The 11,247-nt window shown below is 34.0% G+C and overlaps 1 pseudogene; it reads left to right on the top strand.

The window, feature by feature from the left end:
• The first annotated feature begins 2,459 nt into the window (after positions 1–2,459).
• LOC116141359 lies at positions 2,460–8,855 on the top strand (annotated as a pseudogene).
• The last annotated feature ends 2,392 nt before the right edge of the window (positions 8,856–11,247 follow it).

The raw sequence follows: 11,247 nt of genomic DNA on the forward strand, positions 1-11,247 counted from the left end.
TCATAATTTTCATTAACGTCGATTAATTTATGAGTATTTCTAATAAGAAAAAAAATTCATTGTCAAATTTAATATTTTTTGGTTGAAATTAGTTGAAGAAACTAAAAATAATTTGGTATTATAAATTATATGTTATATGATTGTATGAAAATGGTAAATAATTTTTTCTTAATTTGAGATTTGGGATTAAATATATAAAAATAATGAATCATTATTAGTATTAGAAATAAAAAATTATATTTAAATTAGAAAAAGGAGAAAAAAATAATGATTGGGCCTGCAACAGCCCAGACCAGAATTCCACGTAGGCATCTGTTGAACAAAGAAACTTATTATTTCTAAGTTGTAACAGCTCATTCCTCAAATTGGACAAACATTCACATTTTATTACGAAAATATCCCTCACTTTTTTTCCTTTCTTAAAAAAATCTAAGTAAAAGAGACTATCACATGCTAATATAAACTAAAAAAATATATCTTATAAAAGAAGAACGAAATATTTAAATGTAGCTAATAATATTATTATCATCAGCGTCAATGAATTCAAAAAACCTGTCGATATCATAATTTGCACGTGTCTCGTGATTAATTGTACATATACTTGATGCATAAAAAACTCTCTTGTGAATAGGACGATATTGTCTTCTCCCTAAGATTTTCTCCCTGAAATATATTTTTCACGATGGAATTTTATTAAAATTTCGTGTCATTTAAAAGTTTTTTGTACCCTTCTAAAATTATTGATTTTACCGTTAACACCCTTTAAAAACATTGTAAACACATTTAATGGCAATGGCAAATGTGTAATCTCGATTAAATAAAATAATCGCATATTACGAAAATACCCTCAGTCTTTTTCAACTCAACCGCAGTTAAACTGTTTAACTGGACACTCCTGTTTTGTACTTTTGTTCTCAACTCAGTTAAAAAAAAAACTCCTGAAAACCTTTGATTTTACTGAAACAGCCTCGGAAACAATTACGAAGCTTTCACTGTCAAGGACTATTACGTAATTAATCACCAGAGTACTAGATTTACTGTTGGATACATGAAGACAACCACTGGTAGTTTCAAACATCACCAGATTAACTTCCACAGTCGGATCCGATCAACGGTCATAAATAGCGAGACAAATGGACCTCATTGTACAGTGACCATTCTGCCAAGTACAATTAATATTTACGAAAGAGAATCTAGTTACAGCGCGTGGAAACCACGCACCAATAATTTAACTATGAAGTGACTTGGCAGGTACATGGTGAGGCGGAACCTGTTAGAAAATTGATATTGTTTTGTCACTTATCGGACGCCGTGGCCCACGGCTGATTGGAGCGTGCGACGCCCTCGCAACAGGTGAGAGTGGGAGTGCGTGACGACATAATTAATAATATGGTCAGTGTTTGGGACAGTCTTTTTGATACACGAGCGCGAGTGACAGTGTAAGGACAGTATTGCCATTACAACTTTGTAGGCGGGTTAACGGCCTTACTCGTTTAGTCGTTTATTTGTACGTCGATCAATAAAATTATATAATTATGTAAATTTGATTAATAAAATTTTACAACTTTGTAAATCCCATTCGATAAAATTTTAATCACGTAGTATTTTTTTTAAAAGAATTATTTTTTATGATCGTAATTGATAAAAAATATGGGTTTTGTTACTGTTTGACTGTATCAATACATGACCGTAAAGATGCTCTTTGAGATTGTAGAATAATAAACAAAGCCGAAAAAGAGATAAGTTTGTGAAAATGTCATTAGATGTAAAAATTTGCAAATTTGTGATCTTGATACAAGTGGTGATATGGTAACACCACCAACATTATTGTACGATAAATTATATTAGAGTAAACGACATGTTCCCACCCAAGGTTAAGCGAAATGTAAGATTCTCACCCCTGGTTTCATAAACTTCAGATTCCCACCATTAAATTAACAGTGTTAATGATTTTTGACTTCTGAAACAATTGCGATTATGCTTTTATTATACTGTCATTGACTTTTGATTTCACAGCCACCCAACCACCACCACCTTTCACCACCATAAATATCCAGCCACCACCACCCAATACCACAAACTCAGCCACAAAGCCACCCAAAACTCAACCACAATCACCATGACCACCCAGCATCTAACCACCACTCTTATCCAATCACACCAGCCAGCTACATCTGTAAAGCCCAATTGTGCAGTAGCACTTCTACCTCACCAGCCACCTCAGAAAGCAAAAGCAAATCCCTCAGACTTTTCTTGAACAGTTGGGGGGTAGTCACAGAAAACTTAAAAAATACTCACTTCAATCCATCAATCAACCTAAAAAAACCAATAATATGCAGCAAAAACAATAAAACACCTCAACAAATCAACCAGAAATCAAAATTCGTCCTCAATCTCTCACAAAAATCCAACAACCAACAATTTTCCAAAACATAGCTGCGGCAACGACAGTTGTGGAAATGGTTGGCTGCGACGAAGCAAAATGGCTAGAAGGACAAAGGTTAGCGGCAGGGTATCCTGGTAGTAGATGGAGGCTATTGGATTTTGGTCGTCGTAAGGCCATCACGTTGTGGCCAAATGTGGCCACTGGCCACAACGTGATGGCCTTACGACGGCCAAATCCAACCGTCGCAGAGCCTATTCCGAGAAGTGAGAAGAGTGAAGAAGAGGGAAGAAGAAAGAAAGTAGGAGGAAGAGAAGAAGAAGGAGAGGAGGAAAAGAGGAGAAGAAGAAAAAGAAGAGGCGACAATGGTAGGATGATGTTAGGTGGTTAATCGGATTTGGGAGAGAAAGGAGGGAGGGAGAGGAGTGGGAAGACTGTGGTGTGGTTTGGAATTGTGTGGGTTAAATGGCTATTTTACCCTTCCACCGTTTCATTATACATTTTTCTGTTAATTTAAAGGTGAGAATATAAAATTTATGAAACTAGGAGTGAGAACTTGACATCTTGCTTAACCTTGGGTAGGAACATATCGTTCGCTCATTATATTATTTTATACAATTAATTTGATGTTGATATATTCATAATTACAATGGTATATATATATTATTGATCTTTCTCTATCAATCATATGGTACAATAAAAATGAATTATGGATGATATACTAGATAATGTCACGTTAATTTGCCTATGTAATTATTATATGTGGGACAACAGTTACCAACCCTAAATTTTGGTTCTTTATATTATAGGTTAATTTTGTCTATCTTTGAGAGATCATAAGTCTAAAATTTTATCATCTAAAATGTGTATATCCAAATATAGTGTACCTAGAGAAGAGATACAATAATGTAAATGAAATATATAAAATTTGATGAAACATGCATTAAAATATTGCAATCAAAAGCAGTTAAATGAAGAAACAAAAATCACTAATCATTAATTGTGTTAATGAAAGCCAAATATGCCTTGTCTTCTACCCTTTTTATTTCTCATAAATGGAGTTTAAAAAAAGTATTAAAAGACAAAATTCACTTTATTCATTTTCTCATCTAGAAAAAACCCATGTAGTTTTAGAAATTTTTTATTTTTAAATAATTTAATTTAATTTTTTTGACATATCTTGTGAATAGTTTATTTTTATTATCTATTTATTACAATAAATAAATATAAATAAAACCTAATATGAAATGAACTCTCTTGTTGCAATGCTTAAAGTAAAAAAAATTAAAAATTAAAAAGAAAAGAGAAAAAAAAGTAATAGAAGACAAAATGAGTAGATTAATCCTCATGAACAAAAAGAGCATTAATTAAATTAAATTAATTAATATAAATTAAGAGGATATCTCATAATGGACAGTGATGGATCAATCGTTGATCACACGTACGCTCAGAAAAGCTAGAGAGACAAGAGGACAGTTCTAGAGAGATAAAATAACTTAAATATTAAAAATAAAAAATAAATAAAAGAAGAAAACATCATAGAGAGAGAGAAGTAAATAATTATTATAAAATATAAAAACTTTATCATATTACATATCATCACCTCATGAAAACAAATCCATATTCTGTTTTAAGGTGGAAGCTTCAACAAGTTATTACAATAAGAGATAGAGATTTCCGATCCACGAAAATTATAAGGTGCGGATGTAAATAGTAGATCTTAAATATAAATTAAGTTGAAAATTATCAATGTTTAATTTTGATATTAAAAATATTAAGATTAATTATCAATGTTTAAATTTTTATTTGTATTTTTTAAAAAATATGGACGTTTGTATTTGAGAATTATTTATATTCAGATAGATAAATTAAACATTAAGTCAATATAAATATACGTGGTAAACGTTTTTTTTTTTCCCTTAATTTTCTGGAAACAATATGTATTTTTATCACTCAGAGTAATTATTCGATAAAAAAATTTAATTTTTTAAATGTTAATGTAAATTATCAAAGAGTGAAAATACTGTTTTTAATATAATAATTATTCAATTCCGAACAATTTGTTTCCTTATATTGAACTGAACAAATGAAGTAATATATAAATATTTTTTTTACAATCGAAAAACCTCCAAGCTATTTTACAAACTCGAATTCATAATTAGAACCTTAAAATCTACAAACAATTGTTGGTAGTGATGATATTGATTATTTTAATTTTTTTTTTTTATAAATGGAAATAATTAAAAACTTTATATAATTTGGAACCCAATTAACAAGTACCAATATGAGGTCACTTTAATTTAATAATAAAGATTGATTGATTCATAATCTCACTCACTCACGTTCTTTGTAAACTACCTAGAAAGACAAAAAATCCATAATTTTATAAAGATTAAAGACCCAAAACCCTAGTTTAGTCAAGAGTTTTTCTTGGAAAAAATAAACATAAAAAAAAAAATAATAAAATTAAATAAATTAATAAAAAATTATTACAAATTTAAAAACATTTATTAATGTTAATTAATTAATTAAACTAAATGAAACAAGAGTGTCACATGGCATGTGAACAACAGTGCTGTGTGTCCACTCTTCAACTTGGATATATACCCTTCTTGACTCCCTTCAAAACTTTAGTTCTTTTCACTTCATACCATTTCATTTGATTTCCTACACTTTCGCCTTTGTAATTATTTTTATCTCTTTTCTTCTCTTTCTCTCCTCTTCTCTCCACAGCGTAAATCCAACACATAAAGCTCTCAAACAAAAAACACAACAAACAACCGAGAAGTGAGAACCCACACAGCCTTCCTTTTCCACATTCTTGAGCTCTCTCTAATGGCTGAAACTAATCCTAAAGAGTTCTTCCTCTAAAGCTTTAAGCTTTAAGCTTTTTCAAACTCAGCTTTCTAAGGCTGGCTCACCACTCTTTCTTCTTCTTCTCCTTCTTTCTTTTACTTCTTTCGGAAACTTCTCTTTCTTCTTCTTCTTCAGCAACAAACACGGATGTCAACAGTTGATCAACTTCAAACTTGCTTACCAGACCCTTCTGTGCTGAAAAAACTGGGAGCAAAACCAGAAACCATGTAGTTTCAATGGTGTAAAATGCAATGAATGAAACAAGAGTTTCTTCAATAGACCTCACTTCTCTTCATTTAAACACTAATTCATTTGTTGCTTTATCATCTTGACTCTTGAAATCTCAAACTCTCTCTTTGCAAAACACCAATCTCAGGCAACATTCTCCCTCTGGATCTAAGTGCAGCTATATTTGACCTCCATAGATCTGTCTCAAAACAGCTATCGGCCTCTCTTCGTTTGTCCAACTTGGTTTCTTGTTCAAGCTTGAAAAGTCTCAATCTTTCAAGTAATCTTCTTGCTTTTTCAGGGAAAGAGTCTGGTGGTTGAAGCTCAGTTTGGAGTCTCTTGATCTTTCGTACAATAATCAGATTTCAGGCCCCATGTTGTTCCATGGATTGTCTACAATGGTTGTAAGGACTTAAAGTTGCTAGCTTTGAAGGGTAACAAATTTACAGGAGGAATAAATGTGTCAAGTGCAAGAATCTAAAGTTCGGATGTTTTGCAAACAACATCTCAATGTCTGTACCTGCTTTTGGTGTTGTTTAGCGTTGGCGATCTTGATATCTCAGCTAACAAGTCAGTTTTGATATTGTTCATGCAATCTCACCTGTGAAAAGCTCTTTCTTGAACATTTCAAGCAACCAATTGGAGGTCAATTTCGTGCTTTCTTCAGCTGCAAATTTGCAGTATCTCTCCTGGGAAAAAATCTTTTTCAAGGAGAGATTCCTGCAACTAGCTGATTATTGTTCAAGTCTTGTCAAGATCGATCTTTCTTCGAATAATTGTCGGGTACGGTTCCCAGTAGTTCAGTTCTTGCTCTTCATTGGCCTCTCTTGATATTTCTAATAACAAATTCTCAGGTGAATTGCCTGTTGACACTTTCTTGCAAATGAGTAGCTTGAAGGAGCTTGTTTTATCCTTTAATGAATTCACTGGTGTTCTTCCCGATCTTTGTCAAAAATCACCAATTTGGAGACTTTAGATCTGAGTTAAATAATTTCTCAGGTTTAACCGGCTAATTTGTGTCAGGATCCTGGAAAACTCTTGAAAGAGCTGTATCTTGCTAACAATTTACTTGCTGGTTCCATTCCTCCAACTCTTGTAAACTGTTCACAGTTGTTCACTCCATTGAGCTTCAATTTTCTCTCGGAACTATCCCTTCAAGCTTGGGGGCTCTGTCCAAGCTTCAGGATTTGAAGCTGTGGTTGAATAATCTCCATGGGGAGATCCCACAGGAACTTGGTAACATTCAAACATTGCGGACATTGATTCTTGACTTCAACCAGTTGTCGGGACCAGTGCCTTCTGGTTAAGCAACTGCGCCAATTTGACTTGGATCTCATTGTCGAATAACCAGCTGAGTGGTGAGATTCCTCGGTGGATTGGCAAGCTTTCGAACCTCGCGATTCTCAAGCTCAGTAACAATCCTTTTATGGTAGCATCCCGCGGAGCTCGGTGATTGTAGGAGCTTGATTTGGTTGGATCTATTACCAATAACTTAAGCGGATCCATCTCCGCATTGTTCAAACAATCTGGTAAAATAGCGGTGAATTTTATCGCGGGGAAGAAATATGTGTACATTAAGAATGATGGTAGTAAAGAGTGCCATGGAGCAGGAAATTGCTTGAGTTTGCAGGAGGTAGACAGGAGCAGTTGAACAGAATTTCAATCAGGAATCCCGTAATTTCACTAAGTGTATAAAGGTCCACCAGCCCACATTTAACAACAATGGATCGATGATGTTTTTGATATTTCCTACAATATGTTGTCAGGAACCATTCCGGTGGAGATTGGGAGCATGTCAAATCTTATATCTTGAATTTGGGGCACAATCTTTTCGGGTACTATTCCATCAGAGCTTGGAGGGTTAACGCTTCTTAACATTCTTGACCTGTCGAGCAATAATCTTGAAGGGAGATTCCGACATAATGAGTTCTCTTAGCTTTCTTGCAGAGGGTGATCTGTCGAACAAACCATCTCACTGGAATGATTCCTGAAGGTGGACAGCTCGAAACTTTTCCACCTACGAAGTTTGTCAACAATTCAGGTTTGTGGATTGCCTCTTCCCCCATGTGGGAAAGATGCAGCGTCAAGTGCAAATTCTCAGCATAAGAAGTCTGATAGGAGACCGGCTGTCTTGTGCGGAGCATTGCAATGGATTGTTGTTCTCCCTCTTCTGCATCTTCGGTTTGATCATAGTTGGTGTGGAAATGAAAAAAGGAGAAAAAAAGAAAGATTCAACTCTGATGTTTATATCGACAGTCGTTCACATTCTGGCACTGCAAACACCAGTTGGAGCAACTGGAGCTCGCGAAGCATTAAGCATTAACCTTGCTACATTTGAGAAGCCCCTAAGAAAGCTCACCTTTGCAGATCTTCTTGAAGCCACCAATGGCTTCCACAATGACAGTCTTTCGGCTCTGGTGGTTTTGGTGATGTCTACAAGGCTCACTGAAAGATGGAAGCATTGTAGCCATCAAGAAACTAAAATATCAGTGGACAAGGTGACGCGAATTCACAGCTGAGATGGAAACCATTGGGAAAATCAAGCACCGGAACCTGTACCTTCTTGGGCTATTGCAAGGTAGGGGAAGAGCGGCTTTGGTTATGAGTAAATGAGGTATGGAAGTTTAGAAGATGTTTTACATGATAAGAAGAGAGAGCTGGATCAAGCTAAACTGGGCTGCAAGGAGGAAAATTGCCATTGGAGCTGCAAGAGGGTTAGCTTTTCTTCACCACATTGCCTCCCCACACATTATACACAGGGACATGAAATCGAGTAATGTCTTACTCGATGAACACCTTGAAGCAAGAGTGTCCGATTTTGGAAGGCTAGACTTATGAGTGAATGGTACACATCTGAGCGTCAGCACGCTAGCTGGCACACCCGGTTATGTTCCCTCCCGAGTACTACCAAAGCTTTAGATGTTCACCAAAGGCGATGTACAGTTATGGCGTAGTTTTGCTCGAGTTGTTAACAGGAAAAAGGCCAACAGATTAGCAGATTTTGGTGACATAACCTTGTCGGGTGGTGGTGAAGCAGCACGCGAAACTCAAAATAAGCGATGTTTTTGTCCAGAACTCATGAAAGAAGATTCAAGCCTAGAGATTGAGTTCTGCAACACTTGCGTGTAGCGTGTATGCTTAGACGCCGATTGGAGACGACCAACAATGATTCAGGTTATGGCAATGTTCAAGGAGATTCAAGCCGGTTCCGGGCTTGACTCACAATCCACCATTGCCACTGATGAGGAGGTTTCAGTACAGTCGAAAGGTTGATATGACCATAAGCGAAGCCCCCGAACTAAGCAACAAGGCATAGAACAACAAACCACATTCGAACGAATGCGATTCGAGCAGTTTTCAACTAGAATTCTTTGAAACCAAGAAAGAGGGTGGTAGGTAAGGTTCCATTCAGCTGCCTAAAAATTTTCCCTCTCTTTCCCACTTGAAAAAAAAAACTCAAAAATGTGGCATGAAAATTTGCCTTTGTATCTTACCAGTTTAATGTATGTATCTCTTGTATCCCTTTTAAAATTCTTGTTATTTATACATAAAGGTTGTTTAACTTCGTTATAAAATGTTAAATATACAATGCCAATTTGTTTTCCTAAGGGTTTCTTGATTAGATTTTGATTTGGACTTTTTTAGTGATTGATTGTGACCAAGTCGGGAGTTGTTTTGGCCCTTTCTTCTGATAATTTGTTTCATTCATTCTCTCTTTGTTCCTTTCAGTGCATATGCCAAAAAAACTCTATGCATTTATGCAACTCTTGCATACACTTCATATTTATTAAGGACATGAGCCTCCATTTCTTCAAAATAGTCCTTAAAGGTGTTCTCTATGGCCTCTTAGTGGGGTAAATAAAAGAGGTCCTCTGTATAATTTGTTTTCTATTCATTCTCTGTGTTCTTCGAATTTCTGCTTTGGTTCCACTCTCTGTATATAGCGTAAAATCAAATACACGTGAGGACGAGAAGCTTTGATTTCTTTCAAAATGGCCTTAAAGGTGTTCTAGAAATTGATGTAAAATCAGAAAATGAAAACAATTTTGAATATTATATCAAATTCATCAATAAAGATTGGTTCATAGTTCAGACCTAATCTCACATACTTTTTCACAATCTGACTGACAGCTCGTAATTGATGAATTCGTAATTGAATAGGTGAGTTCATAGCAAGAGAGTGGGATCATTTACGAGTTGATCAATTGTGAATTACTACGTCGAGATTGTAAAAGAAAATTGTGAGATTGGGTTATAAGTGTGTATTGCCGAATAATATCTTACTGACAATAAACAAAGAGTGAATGAAAATGTGAAAAACCACATTAAGGTTGGACCAGGACTAAAACTATCAATAATTAAAAGTCTTAATCTCATAATGGTGGTGTTTAACCAAACAAATACAAATTGGTAGGATAATGGGTGAAAAGATATAGAAAAATCTTTCCAAACTTGGCTCTTTATTATAGACAAAGTGCACAATACATGCTCTTTAGTGACCCAAATGAGATAATAATATCCAATTTATCTTGGAAATTGGGTTGGTGCCCTTCTCCTTTTATACTTCATCTAACATTCCAACTCTCAACAATATTATGTTCAAAAATTCTTGGGTTCATGGTTTTGTTTCCGGACTTGTTTTTCTAAGCACAAAATTTACTTGGAGCTTTATGACCCTTTAATTGCATAACTTCAGGTGTATCGAGTCCGTATCTTTATAGACGTGTTATTTCATCAAGTCATTCTATGAGAAAACGCTAGATTTATAGGGGCTTCAGTCACCGACTTCCTTGATCTTTCGGTGTTAGGTGAATGGTTCAGTTTAGTTCGATTTATCTATGATGTTTATATGTGTAAATTAGAAAAGTTGGAACAATTTTTAGGGCTCATTTACTTACAAATAAAAAATTAAAGTTGAATTGTTGAAATATGGGACTAAAGCAAAGCACTGACTTTAAATAAAGCTTGCTACTTTTCACTAAAATTAGGGGAAAAAATAAAGTTTTAATATTGGATGCTTTTAGAAATATCTTCTGCTTTATTTCCTTGAAGAAAGGGTTAAATAAATTGCTGAATCGTTTGAAATTTATTGATCTTGAAGACAATTCTTTAAGAAAAATATAAGCCAATTAAATAAATTTGTTAAAATAGATCTTGTATTAGATATTTTAAAATCAAATCTTAACACATTAATTTGGTGATTTCAATGAAATAAATGATTTATGTATTAAAAATAACCCCATTTATAAGCTTATAGATTATCAATTCAAACAAGTAATAGATTAGATTCCAACATAAAATAATATTAAACTGAATTAATTTTTTTTATTAAAAATTAATTATTCTCAATCCGCCAAAATATTATAATATGATAGTCAATCCACTCACTAGTTCCATCCATGCATGAATCCAGATCCCAAGAAAGGAATTAGGTTTTAATTAAATTAAATCAAATTGATTTAATTAATATAATTTAAACCCTATCAGATTGTACAATGTCACACTTAGGCCTTAGCTGTCTCCTAATTAAATTAATTAATCAATTAATTGTAATTAGCAATAGATTAAATTTTAATTAAACTTGTTTTCTTTTGTTTCATAGCATGGATTACAGCTTTTTTCAAGTTGTGATCAAATTAAATTATAAATTAATAAAAATTTGCAGAGGCTGTCGAAAGTACAACACCTAATTAAATAATTAATTTAAATTAAATTAATATGTCTTCTTAATTTGTGATTAGTACGGAGTTTCCACTACTGTAAGGTATTTTGTACATTAT

This window comes from Pistacia vera, unplaced genomic scaffold (genome assembly GCF_008641045.1).
Source record: "Pistacia vera cultivar Batoury unplaced genomic scaffold, PisVer_v2 Contig398, whole genome shotgun sequence".
Lineage (NCBI taxonomy): Eukaryota > Viridiplantae > Streptophyta > Magnoliopsida > Sapindales > Anacardiaceae > Pistacia > Pistacia vera.